Source organism: Sorex araneus, chromosome X (assembly GCF_027595985.1).
Source record: "Sorex araneus isolate mSorAra2 chromosome X, mSorAra2.pri, whole genome shotgun sequence".
NCBI lineage: Eukaryota > Metazoa > Chordata > Mammalia > Eulipotyphla > Soricidae > Sorex > Sorex araneus.
In genome coordinates this window covers 49,022,165-49,049,536 of record NC_073313.1, presented here as the reverse complement: position 1 = coordinate 49,049,536, position 27,372 = coordinate 49,022,165, and the positions used below count along the sequence as shown (strand labels likewise).

The 27,372-nt window shown below is 37.7% G+C and overlaps 1 pseudogene; it reads right to left on the bottom strand.

Annotated features, from left to right (window-relative positions):
* Positions 1–792: 792 nt before the first annotated feature.
* Positions 793–27,372, bottom strand: LOC101547600 (rRNA N6-adenosine-methyltransferase METTL5-like; annotated as a pseudogene).

Here is a 27,372-nt window from a genome sequence, read left to right as displayed (position 1 = left end):
TGTACCTTTTTCTGCTTTCCAGAACATAGGGTTGTATTCATTTTGGCTTTGAAATTCAGTGAACTCCACTTATGTGCGTATATTAATGGTAATGTATGGATAATCTATGCTATGTGGTTATCCCCCCAAAAAAACTTCTCACCTCTCACCTAGTTTTTCTAATAATTAGAAAGCTGATAAAAATTTTAAATGTTTTTAAAATACTAGGAACATTTAGCTTGTAAAGAATTAGAATATCAAATGTAATATTTCCTGTCATTTTTTGAGTGAAGCCAGTCAAGAGAATACAGAATGATTTTTTTCAGGTGGGCCTAAAGATGCACAGCAAGGTAGCAATAAAGGCCCAACATAATGTGGGCACTCATTCACACAATTGAGTTGGAGGAGGAATTAGAGGGAGTGAGAGGAAGGGGTGTTAGTGATCTTTGCGAGACTGAGATGGGTACACTGGTGTGGAGTGTGATGTTGGAATTATGTGCATGAGAAACTTATTTATAGTATTAGAAATCAGGAAATCTTAATAAAAATTTAAAATATAGTGTAAAAATTACATAGTAATACAAATTGAGCATTAAATAATTTAATATAGTTTAATTCACTTAATACATAAAATATAGGATTACTATATATGTAAACATTTATATCTTACCTGTCCTAGAGTACCATCCTTTTGGGGTGGCTTAGTTTTTATATTTAATGCGATATTCTACACATCCCTTTACTATTTTTTTATAACCCAAATTCTAAACATTCACTTTTACTAGTAATTATGTGGCTTCTGTTTTTGAAGACTTAAAAAATACCCAGAATTAAGTCCACTTCAATGTCCACTGATTTTTTAAAAATGACATGTGTGTGATGCTGGCAAGTCATATTGAAGCTCTATGATAATGTCTATCTTGATTTTACACTCTGCAGCTTCCTTTTGAATATGCTCTCTAGTTAAAGATTTGTGTAAAGAATATACTACATTTTTTTGCCATTTCCAAAGCAGTCTACAGAAAAACCCTATCAGTTCTTTTATTATTCTTGTTTCCAAAGGGAAGATTCATAATTACTGTATCAGATGAATTAGACATTCTTTTAGATAATGAGCACGTGTCACATTGAGTCATGTTAACTCAAACGCTTCCATATTCCTACTAAATATTTCCAGTATATCTTCATCTATGTAAAATCCAACATATAAACCCGCTTCTAACATTGCAGCTCAGATGCTAAGCACTCTACAACCACATCCTAGATCTGCAATCATCTTGTTTTCAATGTCCTCGAATGTATTCTGGATTGTATGGGACTGCAATCTGCAGTCGGGTAGGATGCTGTTCTATAAGTAGCTTGGGCTCTTTAGAATCCATCTACTTGTTGCAGGCGACTCCTCTAGCTCCTTAGGTTTTAATTTCTTCCTTTTTTCCTTCTAAGTGTGGCTTCGCTGGGCTCAGCGGTACTGGATCTGCAGAGAAATCTATTGAAAAGGCGTTTGCTCCCCGTCTTTCCTTTTACAGCGCCGCTGGCCGAGGGTAGGAGAGGGAATGCAAGAGACACAGCGGACTGAATCCTTCGCCAGCGGCGGGCGGCCGGGCGGGCTGAGTCTTTGGTGCCGAGATAAGCCGCGCGGTGCTTCCGAGCGGGGATATTCTGTGCGGAGCCCGGTGCCCGCGCGGAGTTCACGGCCGCGGTGCTCGGCTCTACACATCACGTTAGTCATGCACGTAAATACCCCTCTTGCTTTTTTTTACAGCTGGACAGTAATTTGTTCTGCTAATATGCAACTACTTATTCATCATAATACTGAAAAATGTTTGTCATTTCTAATCCATGGGTTTCATTATTTTTGCAATCAGTAGCCTTGATATTATGTTATTATGTGGCTTTGTATTTTTGTCAATTAATGTTTTAAAATTATTTGTATCTAACGGTATTTTGCGCCCATGAAAGCTACTACTATAAAAAGATAAAAGGTATGTTTCAAGAAATATTATCTAGCCTTTTTCCCTTAGAGGATATGGCTCTTGATAAATTGGTTTTCTGAGTTCCAGAGGAAAAAAATCTTTTTGAAGCAAGAATAAGTGTCTTTTGATTTGGTCAAAAACACAATGAGGGCTTTCTGTCATTCAAAATGTGAAGGGTAGGGGGGATGGAGAAATTACAGCGGGTAAGGAGTTTTTCTTTGCGCACAGCTGACCCGGGTTCCATGCCAGCATTCCATATAGTCCCTGAGCACAGACAGGAATAATTCTGAGTGCAGAGCCAGGACCATTGAGCACCCCGGGGCATGGCCCCCAAACAAACAAAACTCCAGGCAAACAAAATGTGAAGGGTACATCTGTAAGAGGGGCTGTTTGTTGTCCGCAGTTTCAACCAAACACAACATGAAGTGTGCTCGGCAACATGTCTCCCCCAGCAGAGGGCACTTTAAATATTCTGCTGCACTGCTCAGGGAGTAAACACAGAAGATAAAACAATGTTAACCCGGAATCAGGAGGGACCTTGCAGATTTCATTTTGAAAGTCACAAGAATATGCAGAAAGTTTTGGCTATACCGCAGGGTTTCATTTGAAAGTTATCTTAGTGTGTGACGTCAAAGGAAGGGGCCTTCGCCTCTGTCATACTGCTCTCCAGCTCCTTTCCTTCTTCCCACTTTGAGAAAGGTTCTGGTCTAAACCTTCTCAGAGCCCATACAGAATCCGTTTTCAAATCAGTTCGTAGAGTTTTCGTCTTCTGTTTTGTATTTGCCCTTTTGTTCGAAAGCCTGACAACTTAATTCAGAGGATCGCTTCCATCCTGCTCATTAAAGAGCAGAAATTAGCGAAGCTCTCAGATGTGTACTGGGAAGGAACTGGCCCTTAGAAACTGTATTGTTTCCGTCCTCCCGGGAGAAGTCTTGTAAATAGTGTGCCCCTCTTGGTTTTGGCAGGCTCGGTGCTTGAGGCTGTGCTGTGAAAGTAAACAAAGAAGCTTTCTCTTAGCTTTCTCCTACCTTTCTCTTAAATGAAGTTGTGCACATCTGTTTTCTTCAGAGAGGATAATCGCTGCATCTATTCTCATGCAGATCACAACTGCTAACTTCTTTAAGAGACTTCAGTTTGTTTTTTATTTAAATTTTAAAAACTTTGTTAAATTTTTATTTTAGTCACTGTGATTTACAACGTTCCAACTCCACATCATCCACCACTATTTCCTTCTACTATTGTCTCAAGGTCCATTCCCCTCCCCACCAAAAGCTCCTCCCAAACCCTATTAAGGTAAGTTCAGTTTTGTAGATAAGTTCACAAATTCTGTTGCTTTGAGCCATTTGTTATTCCCTTACTATTCTTTATATCCTACACATGAGAGGTATCAGTCTGCCCAGAATTTGCAGACAGGTCTAGCTAAAAAAAAAACAACTCACTACAAACTGACTTTCAAATGTCTACATTTTGGTTTTCAAAATGTAGACAACATAAACACTAATTCAAAAAGCACCAAATATACTGTTGTGCTAAGTCACTAGAGAACTAGTGGTCTACTCAGTTCAGACTTGGTCTGTTTTTTCATTAACTGCTGACCTCCAAAGATAAAGACAATATATAGAACAGAAAACAGGGATGATTTCTTCCATTTTTTCCTCCATCCACTGGATAGTTTCCTTTTCAGACCGCTTTTCAAATTCATATTCTGGTAAGGTCAACACTGACATGTTCATTGGGAAAGATCTCTTGAGTCGCTACGTGCTCTGTATACAAAATAGAATTATTTCCAGGGCTCTCTTGTCTGCTCCCCCTATCCACCTGTCTCTCTCTTCTCGCTGTGACTCTCTCCCCACCTCTCAGATATATCTAGGGCTGAGCAGTGCCTCTGTAAAGCAATTAAATCTTCGAGAAGATATAACAATCCTAGAAGTTTATGTGTCAAATAACAACAACTTGACAATCCCTTTTGGTAACTCCTGACATTTTAATTATCTCTCTCTTACTGTTTTGGATTTTCAAAAATATCATAGTTTTAATTATGCTTTATGTACCTTTTTCAATCAAGCTTTCAAATGTTATTTTTTTCTATGTGTTGTCACAGCTTAATAGCTCATTTTTATTGCTGAATAATTCTAGTGTAGTTTTACTCATTTGTTTATCCACTTACTTAATAACGCTTATCCGTCTATTAACAAGGGCATCTGTGCAGCTTCCAGTAAAGACCACTTTGAATAAAGCTTCTCTGAACATCTAAGTGCAGGTTTTTCTGTGGACATGAGCTTTCAATTCATTATGGTTCATTTCCTTTTGAGAATTGTTATTTTTTTTCTATGAACTCCTTTTCAGCGAGAGCTTGTTTCCATGGAAATTTCAAGTACTCTAAGTTATAGAGACATTGGAGAGTGCCACTGCTGGGACCCAGTGGTTTTACGAATGCACGGACAATTTCAGGTGAATTTTTTGACTGTTGGGTCTTATTTTATTCTTTAAATATCCACTTAAAATACTCATATATGCACATCTACATGTATAAGGTGTGGTTTCTAATTTTTGTATGTATCTAATCTTTATTAATTCTTTAATTAACCATTGGGGAACATTTTCATAGTTCTTTTTTATATATAATCAAGGATATCCTTTGTTACTTCCAAATTAAAATAGTTAGCTTATTTCTTCTCTGTAAATTTAAGATTGAAAATTCACTCTACATTCATGAACCAGAACTTCCCCCCACTAACAAATCCAGTTATCTGTAAATTATTTTTCTTCATTGTAAATCTCCTTTATTTTATAACATAGTAAATCTTTGCTGACCTTTATATTGACTGTGTATTAAATTATTTTTATTAAATATAGACCAATATTTCTCAGTATTTACAGTAGTGGTGGCACATGGGGCAGATTCATCCACATCAGCTCTTAATTGATAAGTTCACAGAAGTAAATGATAAATAAATTTTAATACAGTACTATAAAAGCATTAATATTTATAAATTTGGTGATTCACTTAATTTGTTTTTTCCCTGATATTCTATCAAGTTGATGACCAGATAGAGAACCACAAGGAAAAGCAAAACAAATCTTTGTGGCCAGCTGCATTCATAGAGAAGGAAACAATGAAGGATGAAAGTGGCCAAGAATTCCGAACATGTGAAAAAATCATTTTCTAAGCATGGATTTTATTCCTATAAGGGAAAGACTACTGAAATATTGACAGGGAAAATATTCAAAACCTTATGAATGCTATAAATGTGCACAAGCCAACCCTCATTGCTTACCAGAGTACTCACACAGGCAAGAAACCATATGAATGTTGCGGATGTGGGAAAACCTTTATCCAAAAAGCCCCATTGATAACACATCAGAGAATTCACACAGGAGAGAGTATTTATGAATGCAGTGACAGTGGGAAAGCATTTAGCAGAAAGTCAACTCTCATTAAACATCAAAGAATCCATACAGGAAAAAAAAACTTATGAAAGTAATGAATGTGGAAAAGCCTTCGGTGAGAAATCAACTCTCATTCGGGAGATAGCCCTACAAATACGGGAACTGTAGCAAAGCTTCAGTGGGAAATTTTATCATTAAATACCAGATATATGCAGGAGATAAAATCTAAGAAGAAATTTAGATATGAGTAACTTTGTTCATTAATTATGTATCGCTAAACTAAGCATCAGTGAATTTAAGAGTAGCCAAGTAAATCTAATGAGATAATATCTTTAGCCTTTATTAGATTTTTTTTAAAAAACTCAGATTTCAAGGCTAGAAAGACAGTCTAATGGGTAAGGCACTTGCTTTACTCTGCAGGAGAGATTCCTGAGCACAGAGCCAGGGATGAGCCCTGAGCACTGCCACATGTGGTATCAAAACCAAACCAAACCAACCAACCAACAAACAAAAATACCCCAAACAAAAATTCATATTTACAATATTTAATACAAGCAGTATCACTGTCACTGTCATCCCGTTGTTCATATATTTGCTCAAGCAGGCAGCAGCAACATCTCCATTGTGAGACTTGTTACTGTTTTTGGCATATCGAATACACCACGGGGAGCTTGCCATGCTCTGCCATGTGGGCGGGATACTCTCGGCAGCTAATGGGCTCTCTGAGAGGGATGGAGGAATCGAACCCGGGTCGGCTCTGTGAAAAGCAAACACCCTGCCCACTGTACAAGCAGTATACACAATAAAAAAATTTTACTCAGAAATACATTGTACATAAGAGAATGTCTGAATGTTTTAGATGAATACAAGGATCATGTTTATTATTAAACTTGAAAAGTCTTTGAAAGAACTTAAATGTCATTTACATCAGAGAACTTAGGTTTAGGAGACTATCGTTTTAAGAAGTTGGAGAATTCCACTTTTCTAGAAATTACATTATGAGAGAAATCTTATTCTAGATGTCATATTTTATAAAAAAGATTAAGCACTCAATTTAAAATAGTACACATATTTGCTAAGGAGTAAAGCATAAAATTTTTGGACGTATAAAATGTGTCAAATAATCAGTAGAATAAAGGAAAACTAAACTTTCATCATCCAAACTATCAGATTGATCTTAAATAATAATATTATATCTTATATCATATATTAGATAATATAAAGAGTAATATGAATCCATGAATAGATAATCCCTACACAAATTAGTGTGAGAAAAGATGAGATAGCAGAATCTCTAAAAGACCCAAGCAGAAGACCTCAAACAATTTTATCTGTCATATTCGCTGAAGAATCAGTAATAGCAATGGACAATTGGAGGTTTAGGATTTCCAGGAATGAGTAATAATGGTGGGAACTCAGAGGTTTAGGATTTCCAGGAAATATTCTATAATAGTATCAATTGAAATAATAAATGGAAGCAACTTGAATATCTAATTATAGGAGCTTGAGCACAGACACACCTTGGAGATACTGTGGGTTTGGTTGCAGACCACCACAGAATATCACAATAAACTGATTCAGGGATATTTTTCACAAGTGCTCATAAGTTATGTTTGCACTATACCAGTCCTAATGTTTGATAGCATTGTGATAAAAAATATATGTTTTAATTTTGAAATATTCCTAAAAGTACTAACCTCAGAACCTTGAGCAAGTTGTGATCTTTTTGCTGGTGGAAGGTTGCAGTAGTAATACCAAAGATCACTAATCACAGATATGAAAGCAGTTAAGATAAATATAACAGATTATAATGGAAAAGTTTGTAATATTACAAATAACCAAAATGTGAGAGACATGAAGTGAACATGTACCACTGGGAAAATGGCATCAATAAACTTTCATGATGCAGAGTTGCCACACACTGTCAACTTGTTTATAAAAAGCAGAAAAGCACACAAAATATCTGTAAAGCACAATAAAATGCAGTCAAATGAGGTAAACCTCTTTCTATACATTCATATGATGGGACGATATGCTAACATAAATTCTGTTGAGACTCTAAGACTGTATCATTTCTGTGTGATAAAGTGACATATAAAAAGGGTATGCACCATTATGATTTGAAATATTTTTATTTTGTGTGTGTTTGTTTTTGTTCCATATTTGGCAGTGCTCAGGGGCTCCTCCTGATAGTACTCAAGGGAACCATATGGTGCTAGTGAAAAAACCCAAGTCTCCCACAGGCAAAGCATGTTTGTAGCAGTAGGTTGATTCTATCGCTCCTCAGATTTCAACATGGTTATGGGAATTAGTATAATTCTGAAAATACCAATAGAAAGCAATTTTATTATTAAACATTAAAAACATGTGGCACCAGGGGTAGTATAGTGGTTAACGTGCTTGCCTTGCATGTGGATGACCCAGGTTTGATTCCTGACACTCTATATAGTTCCCTGAGCATCACTCAAAGTGATCTGTGAACATAAAGCAAGGAGAATATCCAGAATACTGCTAGGCATGACACAAAAACTACACATATACGTACACAATGAGTTTGTGTATATCCATTTTATGAATAATATGTCTATTTTATGTGTGAAGACACCGAGAAATGCAGAAAGATAATACATCCTATGATTTTTACTGGTTATAATGAAACTTTAGAATTGTTGACTTTTTAATTTCCTAATTTCAGTTTCAAGTTTATAGAAATTACCAGCAAGAATTATGTAAAGCATCTTTAACTACTCTGCTGACCAATTTTTTTCTATTCAGCCTTCCTGTTTTCAGTATATAATGCTACTGTGATAGTTTTTTGTTCTGCATAGATCACACCCTCTAGACGGACCTACACATATTTACTCTATTAATTTTTATGACTTTATCTGATGTCAATGTTAGAATGTATTGCATATCTTTGAGAATAAATTTCTTATTTTGGGGTGTGTTGCACACCACCTTATGAGGATCAGAGCTTACTCCTGGTGCTGTATGCTCAGAGATCTCTCCTGGTGGTCTTTGGGGACCAGGTGTGTTGCTGGGGATCAAATTGGTGGCCTTTGTTGACCAGTTGTGGTGCTGGGGATCAAATTGGGGTCATCTGTATACAAGACACCTTAACCCCTATACCATTTTACTGGCCTCTTTAACCTCATGTTAAGCACCTTAACCCCTGTACTATCTCACTGGGTGCTGAGAATAAGTTTCTTGTTTAAACTTGTGTAGTCATTATCCTGATGGAAATTAAAATATTATTATAGATCCTTTTGTACTTCATTTGCACCAAATCCTGTAACTGAATTTATAAAGCTACCAAATTTAATAGATGAAAAACATTACATCAATTCATCAAGTCTCACAAATAATAACAAAATTCAGACTCAAATCTGAACCAAATGAAAGGAAATCAGCTTGTGATTGTTATTAAGTAGCATTTTTGCATTTTCCTGTACTGCTTACCACCAGTTTCCAAAATTCACTGTGGTTATGTTTTAATATTGACTTTTACAGTAAAATTTTATTTTATAAAATAATTTCTGGGCCATGGAGAGATCTCAAAGGGCTAGGACACATGCCTTATGTAGGGAGCCTCTGGGTCAGTCCCCAAATTGTTTGGTCCCCCAAGCATGACTGGGAGTACTGAGCTGAGAACTAGCCCATGAACACTGGCAGGTGTAGCCATCAGTAGGAGGATGAAGGCTCTACCTCTGTATTTTACAGATGAAGAAACAATAGCTTACTCTAACTCACATTCCATGGCTTCGTGAAGCTATTTGTGTGCTTTACCACAATGTCCCTCATCCCTGCAGATCTCACCCAGTGGAGGAGAGGAAGGAATGACTAATGTAGTTATCTAATATCATGTATTTTTTAAAATTTGGGACCACACCTTGAGAAGCTCTACACTCAGGAATTAATCCTGGTGCTACTCAGCGTACCATATCATATACTGGGGATAGAACCTTGGTAAGATTCATACAAGGCAAGCACCCTAACTGCTATACTGTCTCTCCAGCCCAAATATCATATAGCTTTTATCTTCAATTTAAATGTTTATTAGCAATTAATAAGCAGGGACTGAGAAGTGTGTTCAAAGGGCTGGAGGAATTGCTAGATTGGAGAAAGTGAGTTTGGTTTCTGGTATTGCATGCCCCCACTAAGCTCCACTATGTATGCATAGTGACTCCCAGTAGTACTGGGCTTGAATATACCTGTATTCTTGGGCCAGAGCTCTATAGAATCAGACCTGTACAACTAGACAGAATTCCCCGGCATGGCTATGGACCCATTGAGTACTGTTGGAAATCCCCTCCCACACACCCACACACATCTCATTTGCAAAGCAAAGAGCAGATTTGTGTTGATCTCTTGCACTACATGGAACCCCAAACACTACTGGGATAAATCCTGAACACCAAGCAAGCAGTAGCCCTAAAGCTTCACCCAAAAGCAAAACCCATAAATTTTAGAACGCCGTTTTTCTATGTGAGCAGAAAACAATTGTTCTCATTTGCTGATTCTGTGTATGAGTTGAGGAAGGGGCTTGTTCCACGATGGTAGACTACAAGAAGAAAAAAATCCAGAAGAACTTTTGGAAGTTACAGAGGGCTTGGAAATTTGCACCTTGCTGGCTTTGTCCATAGGATATTTGATGACTTTGTGATGGTATGAAAGGTTAGATGGATGGGAAAGAACAGCAAAGTGAAATTTCTTGCAGTTTCTGTGTGCTTTGGAAACTTCCAATAGAAAAGAGAGCCTGCATAATCATGGCAAGGAAGCTTAAGAGCTCAACTCAATAAATATGAAAAGAAGAACTAAATCTCAATTAGTCTTTCAGACCTGCAGATAGAGAAATACCAAGATTCAGGCAAAAGTGCAGCAGGAATACATCTAAAGAACAGTGGTGACTGATAATGGATATTCTTCAACACTACTAACCAGCCTTCATTGATTTGAGATGATAAATCCCTGGCCAGGTACATTGAGCGTAAGGATGTTACTACAACAATCTAGAAAGCATATGTCTGTTCTGATCCCTTCACATGGAACCTAAGATCTTTTGTTTGGGTGACTAAACATTGAGGAAAGATTACCCAAATGTTCTTAGGGTTTTAAACAATTTTCTGAGTTGATATTAATATCTAGACATTCAAAAGCATCATCATGACTACATACCTACCCACTGGCATACACATTAGAGTCAAGGCTTACTGGGTTCAGGTTAAAAATGAAGTCTGATTCATTTCACTCAGCATGATACTTTCCATGTTGATCCACTTATATGCAAATTTCATGACTTCATGTTTTCTGACAGCTACGTAGTATTCCATTGTGTAGATATACCAGAGTTTCTTTAACCAATCATCTGTATTCGGGCACTCTGATTTTTTCCATATTGTGGCTATTGTAAAAAGTGCAGCAATGAACATGGAGATGCAGATGTCATCTCTTCTATACCTTTTTGCCTCTCTGGGATATATTCCCAGGAGTGGTATTGCTGGGTCAAATGGGAGCTCAATTTCTAACTTTTTGAGAATTGTCCATATTGTTTTCCAAGAGGGTTGAACCAGTCGGCATTCCCACCAGCAGTGAAGGAGAGTCCCTTTCTCCCCATCTTGACCTCATATCTCTTCATTCTCAGCAATGGAAAACAAATTATCAAATGCTTTCTTTTCAGCAGGTCGACTTTAAGGGGGAGAAACTCCAAATCAATAATAGTGAATTTTTTGTTGAAATACTGAATGTAATCAAAGTAAAGTGAAAGTAAAGTGAAATTTACCAGTTACACATGCAGGGTGGGGGGCTAGGGAGGTGGGGGGGAGGGGGAGAGGTATACTGTGATTCTTGGTGGTGGAATATGTGCACTGGTGAACGGATGGGTGTTCGAGCATTGTATAACTGAGACTTAAACCTGAAAGCTTTGTAATTTTCCACATGGTGATTCAATAAAAGAATAAAATAAAAGAAACAAACAAACAAAAAAAGAGATCAACATTGATCTATTATAAGATTAAAAAAATAAAATATGTGAATTCAAAAAAAATGAAGTCTGGTGTGGCTGGAGAGATTGTAAAGAAGTTAAGTTGCTTCCCTTGCACACGACTAACCTGGGTTTCATATCTGGCTCGCTGTATGATTCCCTGAGCTTGCCAGGAGTAATCTCTGAGTGCAGTACCTGGAGTAAGCCCTAAACACTGCTGGGGCTGACACAAAAACAAAAACATGAAGTTCAGGCTTAAATCAATTCACAGCTCAATGCACTGAGCATCAGTCCTACCCATTGATCATTTCCCCTATCTCCAACATTTAGAATTCATATACTTACTACTTGGACTAGTCTTCACAATGAGTCTTTGATATTTCTGGGCAGATTTTCTGTTTTGGGAAAAATCAAATGGAGTTCTCTTCCTTTAACTAATCTTCACTAACCAAGAAGGCAAGTGGAAAACAATATTGCCCCCTAGAGGTAATGGAGTTTAGAGTCACCAGTAAAGACAAAGGATAGAGGGTTTTTTTTTTTTTTAATTTTGTTTTTGTTTTCTCTCACAGGGGACCCTAGAAAGTGAAGCTCTCAGGATCACACTAATGCATATGCCACATACATCATGGATTAAGACCAGGCTCTCACACTTGCTGCAGGCACTTTCTAAGTTACTGAAATATCTTTCAGGCTCTTTCTCAATGTGAATGCTAAAAGCTGGACTGTCAGGATTGCCAGGTGCATGGGAGTGGCATCAGGATTTGAACTCACAAACTTGGGCTTGTTGGGCAAGTGATTTTATTTGTTTAGTTCTAATTTATTAGAGAAGAAGAAGAAGAGAAGAGGAAGAAGAAGAAGGAGAAGGAGAAGAAGAAGAAGAAGGAGAAGGAGAAGGAGAAGGAGAAGGAGGAGGAGGAGGAGGAGAAGAAGAATAAAGAAGAAGAAGGAGAAGGAGAAGGAGAAGGAGAAGGAGAAGGAGGAGGAAAAGAAGAAAAAGGAAAAGGAGGAGGAGGAGAAGGAAGAGGGGGGAGGAGGAGAAATAAAAGAAGAAGAAAGAAAAAGAGAAAGAAAGGAAGAAAGGAAGGAAGGAAGAAAGGAAGGAAAAAGGAAAGAGATAAAGAAAGAAAGAAAGAAAGAAAAAGAAAGAAAGAAAAGGAAAGAGAGAAGGAAAGAAAGAAAGAGAGAAAGAAAGAAAGAAGGAAAGAGAAAGAAATGGAAAGAGAGAAAGAAAGAAAGCGGCACATGCCAACTACAGTGCAAACAACTAATTTGTCTTCCATTTCTCACCTTTACAATCACCCTTGGCTATTGCTCAACAAATGAAGTATTACCTTGTAAATTTATATCTATTACATGTAACTCTTCTATCTAGTTAATACAGTAGGTAGTTAAGGTAGCCTTTGGTAGCTTCATATTTGCATTATATTTGTATGATTTTATTATCCTTGCTTGGAATTCTCAGAATGTCTTACTTATTTTTGTTTTAGGGACCACACTGGGCTCTGTGCTCAGGGATTACTCCTGAGAGTCTATTCGAACTATATGGGCTACCAGGGATCAAACTTGGGTCAGTCACATGCAGGGCAAGTGCCATACCTTCTGTGCTATCCGGTCCCTCTCAGTGCCTTGCCTTTGTTTATTATAATTATAATCTAACCTTATAGAATTGAAGGCATCAGTGGAGAAAAAGTCTCAGAGTGAGAATCAGATTCCTGAGATTTTGCAGTATGAATATGAGCTATGCAATCAACTATAATTGGCACATGACTTATCAACTTCAAGTGTATAATGTACTGACTTAATTTGGAAACATTGAAAATTGGAAGGGGCTGTGGAGATCAAGATAAGGTGTTTGCCTTGCACGTGGCTGACCTAGGTTAGATCTCTGGCACTGTTTATGGTCCCCTGAGCACCACTGGGAGTATTACCTTAACACAGAACCAGAAGTAAACCTTGAGCACTACGAACTATAGCCCCCAATCCCACTCCACACACAAAGGAACCTGAAACAGATAATTACACTAGTTTTGGGAAATCTCTACTAACTAGTTACTAAACCCTGTTAATGAACCTCATTTTATCATGCTGCTTCTATCTTTTTGTTGAATAGCTCACACTACTCCTTTAAGTTATCACCATGCATACTGTCCCTTTCACTATATGACTTCACAGTATATCATCAAGCGCTTGGGGTCTGTGGTAGAATTAATATATGGTATCATTGCTTGTCTTTTTTCTGTGCCCAGGGTCTCACACACATAATCTTTGTTTGCCATTTAGAGGACAAATCAGGAGTCTCATATAGGTGAGGTACATGCTATAACATGAAGCCACATACATCCCTGGTCCCTATGGAATATTTAGAAGTCCCTGCATTTGAGACACAGTACAGTCTATGAGGGTTTGAGAGCATAGCAATACATCTTCTGCAAATAATTATTCTTTGGATAAAAAATGTTTAGCTTGCTATTGACACTGTCAGTTCTTTCTGAATGCTCTTCCTCAAACATAATAACTATCTTTAATTCTAATGCAAGAGATGAGAATTCCATGTGGTTGATGTCATGTTTGTCGTTTTGGGGCAATATGAAGAGAAAAAAATGAAGGGAATCAGAAACTCTAGGGAAAAAACTAAGTAAAAAGTAAATAATTATATGAAATAATTAGCACTTATTAATTTTATTTTACATTTTCCATCCATATTATTCAGTTAAAGATAATGGCTTTATTTCACTTATTCCTTGATGGTTTGGGGTTTAGGCTACACCTGGTCATACTCAGACACTACTCTGACTCTACGCTCAGGGGTCATTCTGGCTGTTCCAAGGTTCAAACTGGGATTGGCTGTGTGCAAAGGTAAGTACCTTAACTCCCTGTGCTCTGGCTCTGACACTGAAGATCATAACTGCAAAAGGTTGCAACTCATTTATTTGTGGGCCTGCGTCTATTTTATTAATTTTATTAATTTTATGCAACATACTTGAAATTTATTCTGGATAAGAAATTTTAGTTCTATATGAGATTTCGTTTCTAACAGGCATTTATAGGAGAACCAAATTACCTTCAGTTAACTACTGAACTAATTCAAAGGTGGGGTACCAACCTTCTTAAAATATGATCTATATTTACTTTCCCCGATTTCCTAAAGCCTTTTAGTGGATTCCAGTAAAAGTCTAATAAGGGCTCATAAGTTATTTGTAACATCTGAAATTCAAATTGATCTTAGCACACAATTGTTCTGACTACTGTTTTGTACCTTACACATCTGGCTGCAGTGTGCCTCACTGGGCTAATTTCTCTTAGTTCTTCTTATCTCCAATATCTTGCCACTCAAGCCTCAATATGCTCAAGGTTCCTTCAAGTCACATATAGATAACAGCCACAGTTTCTTAGCACAAGTATTTTCTCAAAGTTGTTTACTTGAAGTCAATCAGAACATTTTCTAGTTTTTCTAGTCTAAGATGGAGTCATATAGCATAGTAATGGAATTGACAAATCTTCACCTTTGTCATAAATCTACTGGCTGTCTCAGTGGTCAAGTCTCAGTTCTGCCAGCTCTCTGGGAGTGGGAGGTAGAGGAATGTATGAAGGATAAATCACGTAGGTCACCTAGGGAGTATTGAATATAAGTGCTGACAAGAGGACAAGGAGTGGAAATATGAACATTTAGTAACACTCACAAATATGGCAGTGAATAGCTTATATTTGGGGTCAGAATTCAGTTTTGTCTTGTCTCTTGACCTGTAAAATTTGTTAACTGACCAGTTGTGTCAGGATTTGATATTTATGGAATAAAAACTATGGAGAGCATTTTTACTTTTGTCAGAAAAATCACATGATAACTAAAAATCACAGAATAGTTATGCTCAAAATGCAAAAGATATATGCATAATCAGACTCAGTCACATAGAAAATGCTATGTATTTGTGAAAATAGGGTCATCATAAGAGAATGATGTTACATATTTAAAAAATTAAGCTAAATGGGAAAATACATAGAAGACAATCAAATATGCACAGCTAATTAAATGATTAATTTTATTAGTATTTTCTGAAGACTACATTAAAATATTAAAAACCAATAATCCCAACAGCTAAGTGATAATTTGCTTAATAGTTTCTTCTTTTTTGGATTTTTGTTCTTTTTTTTTTAAATATATTTTTTAATGATTCACCGTGAGGTCTGATTTTGAGGTCTTTAATCCAGTTTGATCTGATTTTTGTACATGGTGTTAGGTAGAGATCTGAGCCCTTTTTCACATGTAGCTGTCCAGTTTTGCCAGCACCATTTGTTAAAGAGGTTTTCCTTGCTCCACTTCACATTTATTGCTCCCTTATCAAAGATTAGATGATCACATATTTAAGGGTGTTGGTAAGGATATTCAACCCTGTTCCACTGGTCTGTAGCTCTGCCTTTGTTTCAGTACCAAGTTGTTTTCTACTATCACTTTGTAGTAGAGTTTGAGGTTGGGGAAACTGATGCCTCCCATCTTCTTTTTCCCAAGAGTTGCTTTAGCTATTCGTGGGGTTTTGTTGTTCCATATGGATTTCAGGAGTGTATGATCCATTTATTTGAAGAATTTCGTGAGTATACTTATAGGGATCACATTGAATCTGTACAATGCTTTGGGTAGCATTGCCATTTGGACAATGTAAGTTCTCCCAATCCATGAACAGGGAATATATTACCACTTCCTCATGTCCTCTTTTATTTCGTGAAGTAACATTTTGTAGTTTTCTTTGTACAGGTCCTTTACCTCCTTAGTTAAGCTGATTCAGAGGTATTTGATTTTCTGAAGCATGATTGTGAACAGGATTTCTTTTTCAATGTCATTTTCTTCTCTCTCATCATTTGCGTATAGGAAAACCATGGACTTCTGGGTATTGATTTTATAACCTGCAATTTTAATATACAAGACTATTGTTTCTAGGAGTTTCTTGGTAGAGGCTTTAGGGTTCTCTAAATATAGCATAAAATCACCTTCGAATAGTGAGAGCTTGATTTCTTACTTTCCTATCTGGATGCCCTTAATATTTCTTTCTTTCCTAACCGCTAATGCAAGTACTTCCATATTATATTGAACAGAAGTGGAAAGAGTGGGAATCCTTGTCTCGTCCTTGATCTTAGATGGAAGGCTCTTAGTTTTTTCCCATTGAGGATAATGCTTGCCATAAGCTTGTGATAGATGGCTTTGACTTTATTGAGGGAAGTTCCTTCAATACGAGAGTTTTCATCATAAATGGGTGCTGGATCTTGTCAAATCCTTTCTCTGCATTTATTGATATGATCATATAGTTTTTATCTTTTCTTTTGTTGAGATGATGGATTATGTTGATTGATTTCCGTATGTTAAACTATCCTTGCATCCCCGAGATGAATCCCACTTGGTCGTGGTGTATAATCTTTTTGATGAGTTGTTGAATTCTATTTGCTAATATTACATTGAGGATCTTTGCATCCGTGTATCAGGGATATTGGCCTGTAGTTTTCTTTCTTTGTGGTGTCTTTGTTTGCTTTTGGTATTAGGGAGATATGAGCATCATAGAAACTGTTTGGGAGAGTTTCTTTTTCTTTAATTTCCTGAAAAAGCTTGAGATGAACTGGCAATAAGTCCTCTTTGAGTGTTTGGAAAAATTCGCTAGGAATCCATCTGGAACTGAGATTTTGTTTTTGGGAAGACTTTGATTACAGTTTCAATTTCCTTGATAGTAATACGTCTATTAAGATATTCCAGATCTTCTTGGTTCAGCCTTGGGAGATTATAGGAATTCAGGAATTTATCCATTTCTTCTAGGTTCTCTTGTTTTGTGGCATACAGACTTTCAAAGTAGTCTCTGATGATCTTTTGAATTTCTTTGGTTTCTGTTGTCATGTCCCCCTTTTCATTTCTGATTCAGATTATTAGGGTTCTCTCTCTCTACCTTTGTGAGTCTTGCTAGTCATTTATCAATCTTGATTATTTTCTCAAAGGACCAGCTCTTGGTTTCATTGATCTTTCAGATTGGTTTTTGGGTTTCCATGTCATTGATTTCTGCTCTAAGTTTTATTATTTCTTTCCTTCTGCCTGGTTTGGGTTCCTTTTATTGGTCCTTTTCTAAGATCTTGAACTGTGAAGTCAAGTTATTTATGTGGGCCCTTTCTTCCTTCCTGAGAAATGCTTGCAGAGCTATAAATTTTCCCCTTAACATGACTTTAGCTGCGTCCATTAGGTTCTGGTAACTCGTGTCTTCATTCTCATTTGTTTCCAGGTACCTTTTTATTTCTTTCTTAATTTCCTTCCTGACACACTCATTGTTCAACATTGAGTTGTTTAATTTCCAGGTGTTTGATTTGGTTATCTGCATCTCTGTGTGATTAACTTGTATCCTCAGTGCATCATAGTCTGAAAAGATATTTGACACAATGTCTCTCTTCCTGATTATGTTGAAATATGTTTTGTGGCCCAGCACTTGGTCTATTCTGGAAAATGTTCCGTGTGCACTGGAAAAGAATGTGTATTATTTTTTTGGGGGATCTAAAGTCTTGTATAGACCTATTAGCCCTCTCTCTTCTATTTCTTCCTCAAAGTCAATGTTTCCTTGCTGGGTTTTAATCTTTTTGATCTATCCAGAGATATAAGACAGTAGTTGAACTCTCCAACTACTATTGTGTTGCTAGCAATGTCCTCCTTAAATTCTGTTAGCAGTAGTTTTAAGTATTTATCTGGTCCCTCATTGGATGTGTATATGTTTAGTAGTGTGATTTCTTCCTGCTGTACATATTGCTTGGTTAATAAAAAATGGCCTTTTCTGTCCCTTCTAATCCTTTTCAACCTGAAATTTATGTTGTTGGATATTAGTAAGGCCATCCCAGCTTTTTTGAGGGAGTTGTTTGCTTGCAGGATTGTTATCTATACTTTGGCTTTGAATCTGTGTTTGCTCTGACTGTTCAGATGTGTTTCTTGTAGTAGCAGAATGTTGGGTTCAGTTTCTGAGTCAATTTTGCCACTCTGCCTCTTGATTGGTGCATTTAGACCATTGACTTCGAGAGAGATTATTCTCATGGGGTTTTGTGCCATCATTCTGTAGAGATTTGTTGTGCTTGTAAGGATTTTTCTTGTCTTATGGTAGCCACTTTAGTTCTTCTTTTAAATTTGCTTTTGAGTATATGAAGTTCCTGACCTGTTGTTTATCCATAAAATAGTGTATTGTTCCTTCAAGTCTGAGTGAGAGTTTAGCCAGATAAAGTATTCTTGGTGAAGCGTTAATTTTGTTGAGTTTTTTCACTATATCCCACCATTGTCTTTGGGTTTGGAGGTTTTCCTCTGATAGGTCTTCTGTAAATCAAAGGGGTGTTCCTTTGTATGTTATTTCCAACTTTGACCTTGCTGCTTGCAGTATCATGTCTTTATCAGTGGCATCCATCATTCTGACTATGATATGTCTTGGAGTCTTTTTATTAGGGTCTGTTTTAGGTGCACCCTTGGATCTGGATGCTTGCATTCTCTAGCTCTGGGAGCTTTTCAGCAATGATATCTTTTACTGTGGCTTTTTCATTGGGGTTACCTCCCTGTCCTTCTGGTACTCTGATGATTTTAATGTTGTTTTTCTTGGATTCATCCCCTAGGTCTCTGATTCGTCCTAGAGCTATTTTGAGGTCTTTCCCTGTTGTTTGTTATTGCCTGTAAACTTCCTGCAGCTCATTTTCAAGCTCACTGATTCTTTCTTTGGCTATAGCCATTCTACTGTTGAGGGCACCCACTGAGCTTTTTATTTCATTTATCGAATCCTTTATTTGTGACACTTCTGTTTGTAGCTTTCTAATTTCTGCTCTCATTTCTTCCTATGGTTTCTTGGCTGTCTGTTCCACTGTTTCTTTCATGTCCTCCTTTAATTTACTGGATGCCTGTTCCACCGTTTCTTTGAGTTCACTGAAAATCTTCAACATATCATCTCTGAATTCTTATCAGAGAGATCATATTTGTGGGCAACGCCTGTTGAGGCTTCTGGACACTTTTCTTCATTCTCTCCTCATGATGGGGATTTGCACTGTTTCTTCATGTTGTGGTGGTAGTATGGAGGATACCCACTGCTGCAGAGGCCTTGCCGCTTCTGTGAAGGCCACACTCCTCTGTCACTCTGTAGGTGGTGTGCCGGCTGGGGTTCACCCACCTGGGACAGTGAACATACCTCAGGCTTGCTGGAGGATGGTGTAGGGGCGGGCAGGATCTGGATCTTTGTTCTATGTGTCTACTCTGCTATCCTAAAATGTATCTGATACAAATATATGTGTATAAATATACATGTATTTATAATGCTCATCATAAAATTGCTAAATTTTCCACCACTTGGAATCACTGAGTTATATAGTATTACTCTGTATTTCATAATGTAAATTATATGGTACATTGTTTATGTTTTACACTTAAGAGGTTACCAGAAATAATAAAGATAAATTTTAATCAGAATATATTATTTTTATCATATTGATGTGTTAATTTTTAATCAAATGTTTATTAATAGATAATTTGATTTCATCTTGACACTTTAAATATTGATATTATGTACTCTGAAAATTAAAAATATTTTGTTTTACTATAAAATTACTCACTTAAGTGAAAAACAATATTTAGTTGTAAGCACTGTTTCTAGTAAGCACTGTTTCTATCTTATTCTTTGCTTTTTCTGTAAGAGGCTTGTATTTTTTATTTTCACTGAAGTTACTGGTGATAAGAAATGCAAGATTTTTGTTAGTACTCCTTTTTCTTAGAGATCCTGATGATCCATGCTTTCTCTATTTAAGAAAACAAATTTTCTATCAAGTAACATAGGAATTTACCCCTGAGAGGACTAATATTTCATGTGGTCCCCAAATGGGGCAGGACTTAGGGAACCTGGATCACTCCTGGTGATATTAGGTCCATAATGAACGCCTGATGGTTGGACTGTTGGACCTGGTGGTGCAGTACTTCCTCAGCCCAGCATTGCTCTTGGACCTCCAGAATAATGTTTGGGGACCATTTAGTGCTGAGAATCAAACTCAGTGCCACACAAATGTGAAGCAGGTGCTCTACTTCTTTGATGCTTCTTAGCATAATTTTATAACTGGGTACATGTTTGCAATCTCTGCACCTCTGTACCTTTCAAAATGTTTGGCATAGAAGCACTGAAGCACTGTAGTACTGTTGTCCTGTTGTTCATCGATTTGCTTGAGCAGGCACCAGTAACATCTCCATTGTGAGACTTGTTACTGTTTTTGGCATATCAAATATGCCACGGGTAGCTTTCCAGGCTTTGCCATGCTGGAGGGATACTCTCAGTAGCTTGCCGGGCTCTCCGAGAGGGATGGAGGAATTGAACCCAGGTCAGCCACGTGCAGGGCAAATGTCCTGCCCACTGTGCTATCGCTCCCGCCTGGCATAGAAGATGAAAGGTATTTTTCATAAGTTTTGAAAATTTTTCTCTAAACTCATTAAGATCTTATTTTTTCCCAACATGGATACTCTGATATGGGCAATGATGTTTACATTTTTTTTAAAGGCCCTACTCACATCATACATTCCAGTTTTATTTTTTTTAATTCTGGGCCACTTCTGACTATGCTCAGGGTTTACTCCTGCCTCTGCACTCAGGTATCACTTGTAGGTAATACATGGGATTGTGAGGATCATATCTGGTTTGTCTGCATGCAAGGTAAGTGCTTTACTCACTGTGTTATTGTTCTGTCCCCATAAACATACGTTTTGTGGAGTATTTTGCACCCATTTGAGGATGAGTGTCACACCTGGTGGTGCTGGGAATCTACCCATAACTCTGTACTTAGGGGTCACTACTGGCAATGTTTGAGGGACCACATGTTTCCAGGGATTAAAGCAGTGTTGGAGGGGTGCAACGCAAACATATTAGCCCTGGTAAGAATCTCTCAAGCCCATTTTGCTACTTTATATTTATTTGATGTATAATTTATTTGGATAAAAATTCTGCATGAAAATAGATTACATAAATGAACATTAAATAATATATGAAGAGTTTCTGACATACATGAGATTATTCATCAGGATCAATTAATATACAATGCTGTATAATTTTATCACACTCAGCATTTTAATGGGTTTTCTCTCTTATATGATTTCTTTAGTGTGTATAGTTAATTTCCCAATGAGAGCTCTGACACTATTCCGGCATTCATAGGGTTCTCTTCTATATGAGTTCTATGGTATACAATGAGAGCTAATTTCATGCTAAAGGTTTTCCAACAGTCACTACAATCATATGGTTTTTCTCCTGTATAAATTCTTTGATGCTTGATGAGAGTTGACTTCCTAATGAACTCTTTCACACAGTCACTGCATTGGTAGAGCCATGTGCAAAAAACTAAAGCACGCCGAGGGGCGTGTGCAATCGCGGGCTCTCCGGGCAGTTCTGCGTCACTGCCCGCTTTCGGTGCTGTTGGCCAAGGGCAGGCGAAGGAAGAACGAGGACCAAGCTGGTTGCTGATTAGTTACCGTTTATTCAATCTTCCATCTTTCCCATCTCCTGTACTCCCAGCTCCGTTCTTCCTCTGGATCTACTGCCACCTCTCAATTCTCTAGTCTCTCTCCTCTCTTTTTCCTCTCTCGCCCTTGCCCCCAGGTTACACACTGCTAGGTAGCAAAATCATCATAAGGAAGCCCTTCCTGAGGGCCAGGCATTCCAAAGTCCTTCCTGACTCTTAAGGTGTTTTTATCCTTTCATTAGTTCAAACACTCATTAACATCTTAATACTAGTTATTTCTGTATGGACATAGCAGGAGATACATTGCAGCTCTTCTGGGAACATCTTGCCAGACTCTACAGCACTCAGGCCAGATTAATCATTCCTCACCCTAGCAGGGTCCAAATCTAGTTATCACTGTTTGAATCATGACAACATTTGTCCATGATCAAGCTCTTAACTTATAGTTAAGCATTAGGCACTTTGGCCAGGCCCATCTCGATGCCAGGGTAGCACACAACTCACCGCTTGCCCTGGGTCCGTCTCGTCCCTCGTTGGGCCCTGCTTTTGGGGGTGCTAGGAAGTAAGGGCAGCTGAGGCTTAGGTCGAGAGAACAGATACCCAGGAGGAAAATATCATTCAGAGTTAAATGACTCCCAGGTTACAAAAGCATAGCATTTGCTAGGTCTTCCTGTGTCCATACAAAAAGGACATTGCTCTGAATAAACTATGCAAAGGACTCAAGGAGAAGAGAAAAACAATATTTACAAGTCAAAAGAACACTAAGAAAGAAGCTACAAGTGAACAAAGAGGAATGGGAGCACTGTAATGGGAGTAACCCAATAAACCTAAACTACCTGAGGCTATATAATCTTACAGCCATGTATGGATTTTCTGATGTTTTATCAATGGAGAATTTTCATGGCAGACTTTCCCACGTCTTCTGCATTCATAGTTTCTCTCCAGTATAAGTTTTATGATGGACATAAAGGCATAATTTCTCACTGCAAGTCATTCCACATATGCTGCACTCATATGGTTTCTCTGTTGTGTGAATTCCCTAACAAACAGAAGTGTGTGACTTTCCCTTGAAACATTTTCCACATTTACTGTTTCCAAAAGCTTTATCTTTTGAGTAATATCTCTGGTGTTTAGTAGAGATTGGCTTCTCATCAAAGGCTTTTCTTTGTTTACTGCAACGTGATGCATAATCACATTTGATGCTTATATAAAATGCTTTTCTAATGTGATTTTTCATGTGTAATAAGGTGGTAGGAACTCTTGAAGGTTTTAGCACATTTATCATATACAAATGTTTTCTCTCCTGTATGAGTTTACTGATGTTTTATTATAGTTGACTTTAGGATAAGTTTCCTTACATTTGCAGCATTCATAGGGTTTCTAACCCATTTGACTTTTCTTGTGAACAATGGGGATTGATATTTGATTGACAGCTTTTGTGCACTTACAGCATCCCTAAGTTTTTTTTTCTTTGCCTTTTCCGTTTTTGGGGAGGGCTGCACTCAGTGCTTCTCAAGGCTTACTCCTGGTTCTGTTGTCAGGGAATACAACTGATGGGGCTTGGGGAAACATATGGGGCGTTGAAGATCAAACTCAGGTCAGCTTCAAAAGGTTTCTCTCCAGTGTGAATTGTTTGATGTACAATAAGGTTTATTTTTGGATAAACACTTTTCCACTTTCAGAACTTTCATAGTTTCTCCCCAGTTTGAATTATCTTATTTTATTAAGGGCTGCTGTGGATGTTTAAGCTGATGTGTATGAACTGATTCCAAGCCCCACTGCTATCACTTTCCAAAGCACAAATACAGAGACATGCTAGCCCATACTTGGAAAAACCAATTTTATTCAGAATCAAAGTGAAGACCAAGACAGAAAACTTATTATTGATCTAAAATGATGCGGAAATTTCAAGTGATAGGGAAAATGAGAAAATGAGACCTAAATATTTTTAGTGTATTCAAGACCATAAGGCACAAATATTGAGGAAACCATTAAAATATTTCTACCTAAAACTTTCAAAAGGGATCTATATGCTTACTAAAGATGACCAAGAAAGACCTGCATTGGTCAAGGAAATTTAAAGAAGGCTATTATATACAAAACTAAAAGCTTAGTTCTGTAACTCAATAAAAATGATTGTAAGTATAGGATAAAGAACACAAGCTGGAAAACTAACATAAGAACTCACCTTGTTACTAGCAGGTTCCTAGTAGTAACAAACTTTTCATAGTATATAGTCATATTTTTATAGCTTAGGACTCAGAACTTTGAAGATTCATAGTAAAAAAATCATAAGGAATTGAACTACCATGAAAAAAATCAGAAAATAAAGCTAAAGATGTTATTATTTCTACAACTTTAGCTAATAGTCATTTAGCTAATGACTGGAGTGATAGCATAGCCGGTAGGTCGTTTGTCTTGCATGCGGCCGACCTGGGTTCGATTCCTCCTTCCCTCTCGGAGAATCCGGCAAGCTACCGAGAGTATCTCGTCGGCATGGCAGAGCCTGACAAGCTACCCATGGCATAACAGATATGCCAAAAACAGTAACAACAAATCTCACAATGGAGACGTTACTGGTACCCGCTCAAGCAAATCGATGAGCAATGGGATGACAGTGATACAGTGACACAGTGATGATAAATATATTTCAGATATTAAGAGAAATAAGACAAGAATTAAACTATAGAAAAAAACAGGAAAGTTTGAAATGACAATCACTCTATGTGGGGAAGTTGAACAGTAGACTAATCACAGGAAGATGTATATTGAATGAGTTTAGATGAAAGATCATGAGAAATAATTCATAATGTAACAGAAAGCTTAGCAAAATATATGGTAATAAAAATAGAGTAATATAAACATAGGTTTAGTAGAATGTTCAAGTGGAAAGAATAGAAGAATGGGAGAGAAGCAACATGCCAAGAAATGGGTAAATAAAGTAGACATGTGACTGCCTGTCTTAAAATGTCAGCTTGCAGAGTTGGCACTTGGTTTATACATGAGCACTTGGAGTTTAGTAATATCCTCGGATTGATTAGTCTGATTGTATCAAAAGTGTGATTTGTTTTGTTTGTCAGCTTTTGGTGTTTGGGAGACCATATGTGGTGCTGGAGAATCACATGTGAGTTGGCTGCATATAAGGCAAGTGCCTTGCCCACTGTCCTACTTCTCCACCCAAATAATGTGATTTGTATTAAATGTTTCCTTTTCTTCTGGGAGTCTGAAATATATTTTGGCCTCCAAAGCTGTGCCGGGGTTCCCCTGGTTATTCTTTGTCCAAGGTCAGCAGTTTAATATGAAGGACTGAATATGTGGTGACGGTCAAGCCCTGTCTTGTTAAAAATTACTTAGGCTACCCTGGTGGTGATTTTCCAATCCCAGACCTGTACTCTGTGGTGCTTGGGGACTATGTGCCACCAGGAATCAAATATTATGTATTTAAGCAAATTAACCCTTATATTATTCTCTCCCGCCTCCACCTTCCGGAAGTTTTGGTGTGTGCTAGACAGTTTGAATATGTGACCAGCCTTTAATTAGAGAGATGAGTGCTGAGTCTCTAATGAGCTTCCCATATATATGTATATGTGTATATATATATGCATATACATACACACAAACACACATGTGTATCTCTGTGTTTGCGTTTTCACTGCTAGGAGATTGGAATATCCTATAGACAAAAGGAAAGGGACATAAAAAAAGCTTTGCATGCCACTTGGACTTGAAATGAAGCAACCTATCCATGTATCATCTTGGCTTTTCATGAGAGAAACTGCTCTTGCAGGGGTTGGGGTCAAATGCTCAGAAATGCTGACAATAATGACTCCATTATTGGCACACAGAGAATTTCAGAGTACAAGATAAAAGGGAAAATATAAGCTTTTGTACAAATAAAAGTGATACTAGGTATTGAAAATCAGAACAGCTTCAGATATCTCAGAAGGAACACTGGAAAATCTGAAGTGAATTATACTTCAAAAGTCTGAGAGAGTCAGAGCAGGTAGCTCAAGTTGGATAGCACGTGTCTAGAATATGTGAGACCCAACTTCCACCCCCATCATTACATAACACACAAACACTGCTGGTTGTGGCCCTGATGACCTCTAGGCATCACCAAGTATGACCCTGGGGTCCCCAAGCACTGCTGGCCCAAGAACTGGCCTTGGGATCCTCATTACCACTGGGTGTGGTCCTTATAAAAAAGTATGAGAGGAAGGAATGCTCATTCTAGAACTTCATCCCAAGCTAAACCCTTTGTCTAGAATGAGGAAATGTCAAAAACACACAGAGACGTATGTCAGCGTGTGTATGTGTGTGTATATGTGTGTGTGTCTGTGTGTACGTGTCTGTGTCCCATGGAGCCATATTCTTTCTTTTAAAAAGTATTGGAAGAATTTGATGTAGTGAAATGTAGAAGCCCTGGCATAAAGCAAATAGAGGGGGCCCAGGATAGCTTAAATATTTTCCTATCAGTAAAGGAAGCTGTACCTACCAAGACAGGTTGAATGCTTGCTGTGCAGGAATGAAGCAAAGTGTTGGATCTCTGGCACCACTCCAAGGCCCAGTGTAATCCAGGAGGACACTGAAACTAAGTGTGCAAACCTTGCAGGCACCACAAAGTGGGCAACCCTTGGCAGACACCAAATATGTGCAACTTCTGTTCATCACAGAAATAGCAACAAAGGGGAAAGGAAAGGTGGAATAAGACAAACATGCAATCCAACAATGCAGAGAGTTCAGGAAATTCACAATCTATGGAGAAAAGTGATGTTTTTAGTGCTGGCTATGCAAGCAGAAGGACAAGTAGTCTTCTATAGGGCAGATAAAAGGGCTCAATACAAACTTAGAGGTTACATGGATGCAGCACCTTATAGCTCTGGGACCATCCAAAGTCACTTTAGACAGATGGTTAAGGAGTATTCAAGTTGAACTGGCAACATTGAAAGACGTAAATGAAAGAAATAAAACTAATTATTGATCAAAGAAAATAAAATGTTATGAGGAAAGGTAAATAATTATAGGTTATTACATGGCTCACCTGTTTAAGTTTACATAAACATGTCGCAAACAATGACATTGTTTGTAAGTAAAGTTATGGTATGATCATGTTAGGAACACAAGGAACAAGGTGAGTGTGATAAAGAAAGTAGTAGTGATGTAAGCTGAATCTTCTATAGCAGAAAATTGTAAATGATTTTTTAAAGTTGCATGCAAATTATAAAAATTAATACAAAAATATTTTCATAACTACTACTTATTTAAAAATAATTTTCAGTAACTGCACATCAAAATTATAGGCCTCATCTTGGCGCACACAGCAGCGATGAGTCCCGGAGGGCGCCACAGCACCGGAGATTTCTCTGAGCCCGAGATCGAGCCGATTTCACCCGGGCATGCCAGATGGAGTAGGTGCAGTCTCCCCATCTCCTCAAGATGGAATCCTGGAGACCATGAGCTTACACAAGCAAGGCTCCGGTATGTGGGTTTCAGGACTAAATCTCCAAACCACATGGCGGCAGTGGAACTTGGCAGTCTCAGCCAGGCTTCCTGCTCACTCGTGATGCTGGAAGTCAT